This window comes from Sceloporus occidentalis, unplaced genomic scaffold (genome assembly GCF_023333645.1).
Source record: "Sceloporus occidentalis isolate IW3139 unplaced genomic scaffold, rSceOcc1.0.p SCAF_323, whole genome shotgun sequence".
In the NCBI taxonomy this organism is placed as follows: domain Eukaryota; kingdom Metazoa; phylum Chordata; class Lepidosauria; order Squamata; family Phrynosomatidae; genus Sceloporus; species Sceloporus occidentalis.
Genome location: NW_028317303.1, coordinates 282,117 through 294,418, shown reverse-complemented (window position 1 = coordinate 294,418; position 12,302 = coordinate 282,117). Strand labels below are relative to the sequence as shown.

General features: G+C 40.1%; 1 pseudogene; it reads right to left on the bottom strand.

Moving 5' to 3' along the window:
- The window catches only part of LOC149274575 (myomegalin-like), a 111,258-nt pseudogene extending 100,166 nt beyond the window's left edge, over window positions 1-11,092 (bottom strand).
- Window positions 11,093-12,302: the final 1,210 nt, after the last annotated feature.

The window sequence follows — 12,302 nt, the reverse complement described above, 5'->3', positions numbered from 1 at the left end:
TTGTGCCTTCATATACATAGGTATTTCCATCCTAGTTCCTGTAGTCCTGTGCCCTTGTTCATATGTACCTTCCTATATGTGTCTTGGTGCCGAGATGCTTTTTTATTATATATATTTTTTTATATGTATTTAATCATATTGTTTAATAAAGATTTACTTTATATATACACACCTTTTTTCCTTACGTGCTCTCCTTGCATTAGGTTTATTCAGACCTCTATTTGAGGTTGGATTATAAGACAATCTTGAATATAAAACGAGGGGTTAAAAAAAAAATTAAAATAAAAAATAAACTTTGGTCACTAGGAAACCACTTCTTCAAAAAGAATTAACCCCTTCAGGCCTAGACTGTTTTTTCAAATTCTGTACCCTTCATAACAATGTTTCTTTTTGTTGTTTTTTAAACATATCTGCACAACTTATATTTTTATATATTTTTATTATTTTTTACATTGTTCTGACATTTTCCTTGAACTGGGTCTTTATTGTTTTTAGATTTTATGACATTTTAATTATTCCTTAACTATTTTTACATTTCAAATATAGTACCATCAGCCTGCAGGGGACTCAGAAGTCTGAGGAGGATTTGGACAGCAGAAAGGTGATGGCATCGTGGGAAAGGCATGCTGCCTTTTATTGTGGTGCACATGGTTGTTACTGAATGCCTCGATATTGAGGGATTTAAGCAATACTGGATGATTGTTGATCACTTTCTAAGCTTCTTCAGCCCCATGACTTGCCAGGCATGTTAATTGTTGCTAAGGGGTTAACATGATTCTTTGTTCAGGTGGCAGCGTTGTGTCCTTTTTATGATGTTAAATTTGGATGTTTATGGTAATTATTTATAATGAATGGCTTTAAAGCATGACTTAAAAGTAAAGCAGCCAGTTGAAATCCTACTAGAAAGGCAAGGATAATAAAGAATGGAAGCCTAGAACAAACAAACAAAAAAAACAGACATCCCGATTACCTGTAGATTTTCGGCTTGTTTTTTATGTAGCATTTCCTCAAGTTTGGCAATGGTACCATTAAGGTCATCGACTCTATGGTACAGTTCTGCAACCTGTGATATAGAATAAAAATAGGACATATTTCTATTTTTCCCATACACATGGAATTACCAACAGGAGATCTTGAAATGCTTACAATAAAATATTAGAGTGAAGAAGAAACAGTTTTGTTTAACATATTTGGATCACAGCAAACGTCTCCTTCACTCTATCAAAGCACTTTATGTAATTAGAACAATTAGAGAATAAAATAAAAATGAAAAATAGTAACTGAGGACTAATTCACAAGATGTATTTGTTACATCCTCCTAGGGTGGGTGTGATAATATTGTCAAGCAGGCCAACATTTTTCAATGTCACTGTCTTCTCCATGATCATCATTGTTCACGATCATGATTGTAACCACATAATATTAAGGTTATGAAAGACTCCCGAGTATGTCCTTAGCTGAATAGGCCTTTGCTTGTTTTTTTTGTGATCAGGAAGCCAGTCGGTACTAAATGTAAACAAAGTCCTTGCTGCTATGAGCTTTGGCTAAACAATATTCTGGATATGTTTAGGCAGTTTATGCACCAAATAGATTAGCACAATGTTAACTATATTTCCCCCTTAGATTCCCAGGTGGTCCTTAATATTAACAATATGAAGTTTTGAGAGAATTAAAAAATTACTAGAGATACAGTTAGTTAAAATTGAAAATAATGAACCACTGTATTTATGTAGCTAAGTCTCATCATTGTTTTTATCTACTACTCAGTAAAACCGTTTGGCCAAAAATATACCTCTACACTGTTAGAGAAACGAACAATCCATCGATCATCAATCGATAACAAGGCAAAAGTCTGAATATCATGGTTTATTTCATAGCTAACATTATATGGAAACACGGGCAAGCAGCACACGTTCTTCAGATCACAACAGAAGTTATTTTATATGGTCTCTTACCTCATTGTCCCTATCCTGAAGAGTTTCTTTTAATGTATGAATAATGCTCTGTTCGTGAGAAAGTTCTTGTGCGATGTTCAACTCTGAAGTCACTTGATGCAGATTTTCCTGAAGCATCTTAAACATTTTAAAAGACAGTCAGACAAACTTATCCATTAGATATGCATTAACCTTATAAGATAAAAGTTGAGTGTTTCAGCTCCTTGACTTCACTATACATTATGAAAATCCCAACCCCAGTGAGATTCTGCTGCAGGAAGAGCTGACTGGCCCTGGGTTAAATTTAGTTAAATTATAGATTTCTAGGGCTGCAACTAGCAATTATTTTAATAATCGATTAGTTGGCCGATTATTTTTTCGATTAATCGATTAATCGGATAAGAAAAACTATGCAAATTTTTCGTTTATTTAAAATAATTTAACCCCTTCGTGACAAAGGCTGATTTTACTTTTTGTACCCTTCGTGACAATGGCCGTTTTAACATTTCTGCGCTGCTCGTGTTTAGTTGTAATTTTCTTCTTTCCCGTTTACTGAACCCACACACATTAGATATTGTTTTTTTCAGGACAAGAAGGGCTTTCTTTAGATGACATTGTTTTGATTGTATCATATTATTTACTACTAAAAAAAGTATAAAATATGGTGAAAAATTTAGAAAAAAATGACTGTTTCTAACTTTTAGTTGAAAAATCTTTTACTCATCTATAAAAGGTAATGAAAAAACCTGCTAAATGGATTCTACTATTTGTCCTGAGTTTAGAAATACCCAATGTTTTTATGTTTTTCTGCTTTTTTCTACCCATTATGGGGCAATAAGTACAGGTAGCGTTTTGCTATTTCAAAGCCATTTTTTCCAAATCTGGTAATTCTTCCCCTCATGTGCCATTTCGGGTATCTTTGAACCCGGCCAATGCAATTTACCCCATCAAATCATATATTTTTGAAAACTAGACAGCCCAGGGTATTCCAAATGCTAGTATTTTAACTCTTTCCATGCACCATATCTACCACCAGTTTTTGTCAAACTTTGTGGTAGTCATTTTTTTGCATTTGTTTTGTCACACACATTTTACTTCAGGTATGAATTAAAAGGTTCTCGTTTATGTCACTATCACAAAACACCCCAATATGTGTTCAGCAACATCTCCTGAGTACAGCGATACCTCACATGAAGGATTTTGCCTGGCCGTTTGGGGGCAAAAGGGCCACATTTGGGGCATGCGCATTTTTCAATGTTGAACTTTGGCATTTGGGGATCCACTGCCCATGCCCTATTTGGTACATCTTTGAGCCGGGCCATTTCAGTGTGCCCAACAAAACCATATATTTTTCAAAACTAGACACCACAGGGTATTTTAAATGCTGGTATTTTAACTCTTTGCATGCACACATTTTACCACCAGCATGTTTTCAAAGTTTGCAGTAGTATTTTTTTGTGTGTATTTTTCCCACACACACCTACTTTATGTATGAATTTACAGCTCCTGGTATATGCCGCTGTCACACGACACCCCATAATGTGTTCAGCAACATCTCCTGAGTGCAGTGATATCCCACATGCATGGGTGTGTCATTTTTGTGGGAACTAAAAGGCCACATTTGGTACGTGTGCATTTTTCTAATTGGAAATTAGGTGTGTGGCCATCCTTCCCCCGGTGTTAATTGGGACGTTGTTGAACCCGGCCAATTCAATTTACCCCATCAAATCATACCTTTTTTAAAAGTAGACACCCCACGGGCATTTAATATGCCAGTATTTTAACTCTTTCCATGCGAGAATTGTTTTAAGCTAATATGCTAATTTTAGGACTTGCTCACAAAAATATATTTTTTATATATATATATATATATTTTTTTTGTCTTTTTTAAAAAAAAATTTAACATTTTTTTTCAACTTGGAGGTTCCCCTGATAGTGACATCAGTGGGAAATGATTTTTACATTTTACTAGTTTTTTACTATTTTTTTTCTAATTATTATAAATTTGATTTTATTTTTTAATTTATTTTTACTAATCACACTGTGATTAGAAAGCTGGGCTCCATTGACTTGCATGGTGAATGCAGTACCTGTATTCAACCTGCAAGTGGAGCCAAAGTTCTCTAGATGGTCTGGACCGTCTAGCGAACTTTTAAAATTGGTTTGTTCCTGTTACAGGGCAGCGGCCATCTTGCTTGATGGCGAAGATCATCGGCAGCTGCGGCTGTGACCGCTCTCCGGAGCGGTCACAGCCCATCGAAAGGTAAGTGTTTGGTGTCGCTGGATGCCTCCTGATCGAGGCATTCCAGCGACACCATTTAAGTTTAGGAGGCGATCGTCGATCGCCTCCTAAACGCTTTTAATACGGGCGTCCGCCGCCATACAAAGTATGGCGGATGTTGACGCCCCGTGGAGGGGCCAGAGATGGCCCCTTCGTTCCGATAGCGGCGTTGCTGAATGCCTCGAGGTCGAGGCATTCAGCAACGTTTTTTGGGTCCAGAAAGCGAAAACAGATCGCTTTCTGCACCCGTTTAAAGACGTGCCGGTCCTGGCACGTCAATTGTCGTAAAGCACATGCTTTTCCGTGTCGTGCCAGGACCGGCAATTGTCGTTAAGGGGTTAATGAACTGGATGTTAAAAAACAACTTAAAATTTACATTAACATTCTTATTTTGTTATGATGTAATAAAAAACAATATTTTCAAAGTAAAAGAACCCAAACACAATATTTATGAAACAAAATAACCCCAAACATTCTGAAAAGAGGTGGACTATTACTGTTCCAAGAAACTTTGCCCCAGCCCTGGCACTTTGCACCCAGCACTTTGCACCCAGCCCTTTGCACCCAGCTCTGGCACTTTGCACCCAGCCCTGGCACTTTGCACCCAGCCCTGGCACTTTGCACCCAGCACTTTGCACCCAGCCCTGGCACTTTGCACCCAGCACTTTGCACCCAGCCCTGGCACTTTGCACCCAGCACTTTGCACCCAGCCCTGGCACTTTGCACCCAGCACTTTGCCCCAGCCCTGGCACTTTGCACCCAGCACTTTGCCCCTGCACCCAGTCTCCAACTCTGCCCTGCACCCAGCCCTGCCCCCACACACACCCTGCCCACACACTCACACCCTGCATCCCCACCCCCACTCTGCCCTGCACCCACACTCACACCCTGCATCCCCACCCCCACTCTGCCCTGCACCCAGTCTCCTGCCCTGCCCCCACACTCACACACTGCCCTGCATCCCCACCCCCACTCTGCCCTGCATCCCCTGAAACCCCACCCCCACCCCCGCGAATCGCTCTGTGCGAATGGAGCCACTCGCACAGAGCGATTCGCACAGACATGAAGAATACTTACCTCCGGAACGCGTCACATCCGTCACGTAACTAAAAGAAGGCGGAGACTGCAGAGCGTGTAGCAGAAGCGGGGGACGCTCGCGGAGGTAAGTAAAAGGAGCCGAGTGCTCCAACAACGAATCCAACCGTTATCGATTATTATCGATTCGTTGTTTCAGCCCTATAGATTTCTTCAAAATATCTTGAATTGAATTATGCATTATACAGGGCTTAGCTCAGACTTCTTGCTGAAGAAACTTACCAGTGTTGGCTCTTTATAATGAAAATTGAATTGAGAAAGTTAAAACCAAAACTCTCTGCAAACGCTCTTTACTGGATAAACAGCTTTGTTTGGCAGAAACATTGTTCACTACCTGTGTTCGATTCATACTATTGAGTCGGCCCACTCTAACAGTTACCTTATTTGATGTCACTGTGTCCAAAAGTTTCCTTCGAAGAGCCTGCAGATGGAGTTCAATAGCCTCTTTTCCAGAGATATGCTGTTTTGACATTGTTTCATACATTGAAGCATCATGACACTTTGATGGAAAGTATAGTGATGACTGCCTCATATAACAAGTCAAATTCCAACAAAGCCTAAACTTTCCAATGTCAGTTTGGAAGTCAATCACAAAATAGATGTGTGTTTTTTCTTAACTGACTGCATTTTTTTTTAAATGCATTACTGGGGGAAAAACATTTTTGTTGCCCAACTGCAATCATTTGTTTTAATAAACATTTAACTGAATGGTGAACCGAAAACAATACAAATGTATGTTATCTATATGGTAAAACCCCTTCAAAATACAATTAAAAAAATATATGGGTATATTTAGCTAGATTTCATAACTGGCACGATAGATGAATGCAATGAATCTAGCATACATTTAAAAGCAGTACTGCAAACCACAAAGCAAAATTAGTTATATTTTATCAAATCATTTGTTAATCAAATTATTGATTACATATAATTACCCATCATGTATTTTATACCACCTTCTCTTTAGATGCAGCATAGTATTTATATATACACATATATATATATATATATATATACACAGACACGCACATACACTATAAATATATACACACTAATATATATATATATATATATAGTCACTGCAGATCACTAGTGTATTCCTCTCAAAAATGGCAAACACATATACTATATATTATACATACACACACACACACCAATGTAAGGCAGAACATCTGTCATTCAAGGATGGCAGTTCCTTGAAAGAGTGCAACAAGTGCTGGCACATAAGGCAACATTCTAAACATTGGGCATTTTAAATGTATATTTTGCATTGCCATGTTTTGTCTAAAATTCTCTCAATAGCAATATTCTTAAACAGTCATGGCAATTCCTAATCACACACTGCAGTGTGTAATTACAGAATTCTGAATTAAGAATGATGCTTCTCTTGTATAAAATACAGATGTGAATTGATCTAAAGTGAGGCAAGGTCTCCAAGGTTCATGTGAATTGCATTGTAATTGCCTACTTATTCACTCTTCCGATTAAGAGTTTTAAGTTCCCATAGTTACACATTAACCTCTACCTAAGACACAAAAGTTGAAGCTTAGCTGAAACAGGCGTAACTCAAAGGGCACTGCCATCCATCATATGCACTTGATAGCTGTGTGTTTTCTTAAACTTCAGTTTGATCTGTTTTGCAAATGAACGGGAGGATTCTGCAGACTGAACATCAACATTGAGAAATACCGTATTTGCCCGAATATAGGCCACAGCAGGTTAGGATCCAGATTCCTTGCAGCGCTGGATACTACTCTCCGGCAGCCCGTGGACGTCTGCGGAAAGCACGCTGACAACCCCAGCTGCTGGCACTTCCGTCGGGGCTTCTATGATGGAGCACGCTCAACCATAGAAGCACCGGAAGTGCCGGCAGCTTCTTGTGCAGATGTCCACCGGCCAGCCCCACTAGACACCAGGGAGTCTGGGGGTGCATTGGTAAGTCTGGGGGGCGGTGGGATATCTAGAGAGCAGAGTGGCATATTGGGGGGGAAGTGGTATTTCTAGGGGGCATTAAGCATATCTGAGGGCAGAGTGGCATATCTGGGGGAGGCAGAGTGGCATATCTATAAGTTAGGTGCATTATGAATTAAGGGGGGGGACCTTAAAATGGCTATTGGTTTTCTGTTTGTATATAACATGCTGACTAACTGCATAATAGATACCAAAAATGTTAAAATAAATGTATTCGTGTGTATTAGGTAAAATACTGTTTTACCATTCCACTAATGTGCATTTTTTTCTTCAAAAATAAATTTTTCTATAAAAAAGCACCAAACTTTTAGGGTGCGGCTTATATTCGAGCCAATATGGTAATACATGTATGTAACTCTTGCTACTCCCGCGTATTTTAACTTTAATTTTTGAAAAATATCTGCAAAAATGAATGAAAAATCCTGCTATAGAGATTCTATTTGTCCTGAGTTTAGAAATACCCAATGTTCTTGTGGGTTTTTTTTTTTCAAAACCATTTTTTCCCTAAATTTGGTCAGTCTGCCTTATGTGCTATTTCGGGTACCTTTGAAGCCGGCCAATGCTATTTGAACGGGTGCTATATACTGCACCTTGTATATGTTTTCAGCAACATCTCCTGAGTACAGCAATACCCCCATGGATGGGTTGTAGGTTATTTGGGAGGTAAAAGGTCACCTTTGTGAGGTGTGCTTTTTTGGCATTTGGACATCTGGTCAGTCTGTTCCCATATGCCATATTTGGGACATCTTTGAAGCTGAACAAATTTGATTTACCCCATCAAATCATACATTTATAAAAACACTAGGCACCCCATGAGCATTTAAAATGCCAATATTTTAACATGTTACCAATTTTTTTTATTTTACTAATCACATTGTGATTAGTAAGCTGGGCTTCATTGACCTGCATAGTTGAATGCAGTACTTGCATTCAAGAGGGCCTGGATAGCAATGCCATTCACTGATGGCCCTTGTGGTTGCTCTTTGGAGCAATCACAAGGTGATCGGGGTAGGGGGCTATGTTACAGACATGCCTCGATATCGAGGCATGTCAGCAACACCGATTATGCTTAGGAAACGATTGCCAATCGATTCCTAAGCACTGTTTTAGCCGGCAGTGTTCTTTGATGATCCGTTTGGCGGCGGCCATTTTTTTCAGGGGAGGGCCTTCCTCCCACAATCCACGGCCAGCCTCACTTGTGAGGCTTCTGTGGATCCTGCAAAGCTGCCAATCGCAGCGATGCAGGTACTGTATTTGCTAGATAATAAGACGACCCTGATTATAAGACGACCCCCCAAAATCTGAATATTAATTTAGGAAAAGAAGAAAAAGCCTGAATATAAGACGACCCTATAGGAAAAAAGTTTAACCAGTAAATGTTAAATTCAGGTAAACGTTTTAAAAAAGCTATGATTGAGAAAGATATTCTGTTTTTATTTACTTTTATTTTCCAACCTGCCCCCCCCAGTTATGCACATCTGCCCCCAGGCTTGCCACTCTGCCCCTGAAATGCCTTATACCCCCTATATGTCACTCTGCCCCACAATAAGCCTTTTAACCCTCTAAATGCCACTGTGCCCAATTATATGCCTTTTAACCCCTATGTGCCACTCTGCTTCCAGAAATGCCTTATACCCCTATATGCCACTCTGGCATTTAGGTGGTTAAAAGGCATATTATGGGGCAGAGTGGCATATATGGAGGTAGAAAGCATTTCAGGAGGCAGAGTAGCATATAGAGGGTTAAAAGGCATTTCATAGAGCACTCTGCCTACAGAAATGCCTTATGCCCCCCATTTAACCCCCCCCCAACTTACCGGTGCTTCTGACTCCCGGTGTGCGTAGGCAACTTCCGCTGCAGTTGGAAGGAGGTGGGGTTAGCAGCGGGGGTTGTCTGCGTCGAACGAGACTCTGATCTCTGACAGCCGGGGAAGGTCTGCGCGATGGACGCAGACAACCCCTGCTGCTAACCGCACCTCCTTGCATGTACGGGCTTTGTCACCAATGCGGTGCATTGTGACCCTGTACAGGCTTTGACGTGAAGGGGTTAATGTGTAACAAAGTGTTCTCCGATGTTTAGCATCAGGGGATTTTAATTGATTTCATAAGGGAATAACAGTTAAACAGATGAAATATCTCCAAGCTCCCTTTTACACATAGAGAGCAAAAGAGTAGATTCTTTAATCAGATTTTGTTTACAAAAGAGCTGATTCTGCAGGCATACTGGAAAATTGTGCTAACCTACAACAACAAAGTTTTTAAATTTAGCAACTGTAGAGAAAGAATAAAAAAAAGAAAAAGAAAAAGTCTTCCTGCTGTTTCATTAAGTCAACTGTTTTTGTAAAAGTCAGAGATTTATAAATAATTCCTATATTATACAAAGCCATAACACCCATCAGAATAACAATTCAATTAATGATCTAGCCCTCAAAATTGTGTTTTAATTTCTTAATACAAGTTTTGCATGGGCTTCATTTAATGGAACAAGTGATGAATGTCCTACTTTCCCTGGAGGCAGCCAGGGGAAAGTTAAATGAGACAGATGTCTAATTTTCTAACTCCACCAACTAAAGAATACAGTAACTTTACTTATATGCATACTCTAATGAGTTATCAGATGCATCTCCTTGTTTAATACCTATTTCTCACATTCATCAGAGATTAATTTGTGTAACTGAGTATTTAGGAATTTGAACATATACCTCTGGGCGAAGTGGCAAATAATCATCATAAATATCCTGCCACATGTGCAAATCAGAAACGTTGACAATGACGTCTTGTTCCACCTTATGAGATCCCGTAACAGTAAGGATTCCAGAAGCTGTTATGTTTGAAGGGCTGCTGCTTAAAGTACTCTTAAGTTTGAAGCTTGTAAGGAAAGACTTAACAGGTATTCTGCTACCTTTGTGACTCTGGACTGGCCTGTACTTGAGTGTTTTAACCAGATTTAATGCTACATCCAACTTGCTTCCACAAATAGAAGAGCAGACAGTCATGTTACTACAGCAACAATCACACTTTCTATAATCTGAAGTTGCTTTAATGACGTCTTCTTTTTGAGTCTGGAAACCAGTCTCCAAAGTATTGTGGAGCGACTCTAATGAAGAGCCAGAAGACATTTTTTCCATGCACTCAACATCGATTGATGCCTTGCCGTCTGTCACAACACCAAGTGACGGCTGGGTTACAGTTAGCTCTTCATTACACGTGCTGGCAGAACATTTGCCTGAAGGTCCACAAGACATGCTCCTTGCCACTTTCCTTGGTACCTTGCAAACTGCTTCATAATCAGAATCAGCTACTCTCAAGGTAGAACAGCACCGGTATTTTCTTGGACGGGTCCCTGTACAGCCGGTGTGCTGGCAATGCTGTGGCTCAATGTTCTGCTCCTTTAACTCCGTCCAACATTCAAACCCAGAAAAAACAAAATCGTCCTGAAGAAGAGCAGAATACCTTACATCCGGGAAATTTGAAATATCTACAGGGCCTTCACAGCCATCTTCTTCATTGTTGTTCCTTTTGTACAGGTTAGCGAGGCAATGTTTCAATCTATCTTTCTCTGAAAGAAGTTTCTGCAACCGCTCAATGGATAGGGCTTCAATCCGGGCAATTACAGTGTCAAACCTGTAGATGCGCTCCAAAATGAATGCACATTTGCTGCAGGCAAACTCAGCTTTGCCATCTCGAGTGATTTCTTTCCCAAGAACATGGGTTAACACTACTTGCAAATTCAGTTTGGACGCGGTGTGAAAGATCCAGCGACGCTGGTTTCCATAAAGTTCACGACCACATATCCTACACAGTTCTTTCATCTTGGAGTCCAGCATTTAAATAATAGCCTTCACAGACAAAATCTAAAGAGTAACCGCAAGGCCGAGAAGCCGCTTCTACGACACGAGGCTGCTTGTAATACAGGTCGGGATACACGGTACAAGCCACACAAATCCAACAGATTTTTCTCAACCAACTAGCCGGGCTTCAACAAATAAATTGTGTCACCACCCTTCAAATACCGTTAGCCTGCAGATACGCTACCCCGGCTTTCGGCTCTTTTTCCAAGATGGCTACGGATTTTAGAGCGATATATGCTGGGAAATGTAGTTCACAAAAATATTAATAGAAACCTGCGCATGCGTTTGTCGCGGTCTTCCGCCTGGCATTTAGTGATGGGAAGTTCGGATCATTAAAGTGAATCGGATCATTTCGATTCGTTCACTGAAATGATCCGATTCATGATCCGGATCTTCGGATCACTCAGTGTGCCTGCACGGAGTTACTGTTTTCCAGTAACTCCGTGCAGGCACACTAACGATTGGCCCCGCCCCTTTCATTATGAATCCTCCCCCCTGCCTCCAGTGATGTCAATGAAGGCAGAGAGTCGTTCAAAGATTCGGATCTTACAGGGATCCGAATCTTACAGGGATCCGGATCACTGTAAGAACCGGATCACTGTAAGATCCGGATCTTTGAACGACTCTCTGCCTTCATTGGCATTCTAATCATTCAGAGAATGTCACCATACTGTTATAAATAATACATTAATAATCACTGCCCCCAGGATTTACATTCCCCTTTACCTGCAACTGCACCTTAAGCTAACTTTATTAAATTAATTAAATTAACCCTCACCATTAAATTAACCCTAAACACCCCATCAACCATGACTGCCCCTAAAATTAACCCTTAACACCCCATTAACCATAACTGCCCCCAAATTAACCCTAAACACCCCATTAAGCATAACTGCCCCTAAATTAACCCTAAACACCTCATTAAGCATAAATGCCCCTAAATTAACACTAAAGACCCCATTAAGCATAACTGCCCCCAAATTAACCCTAAACACCTCATTAAGCATAACTGCCCCAAAATTAACACTAAAGACCCCATTAAGCATAACTACCCCCAAATTAACCCTAAACACCTCATTAAGCATAACTGTCCCGAAATTAACACTAAAGACCCCTTTAAGCATAACTGCCCCCAAATTAACCCTAAACACCTCATTAAGCATAACTGCCC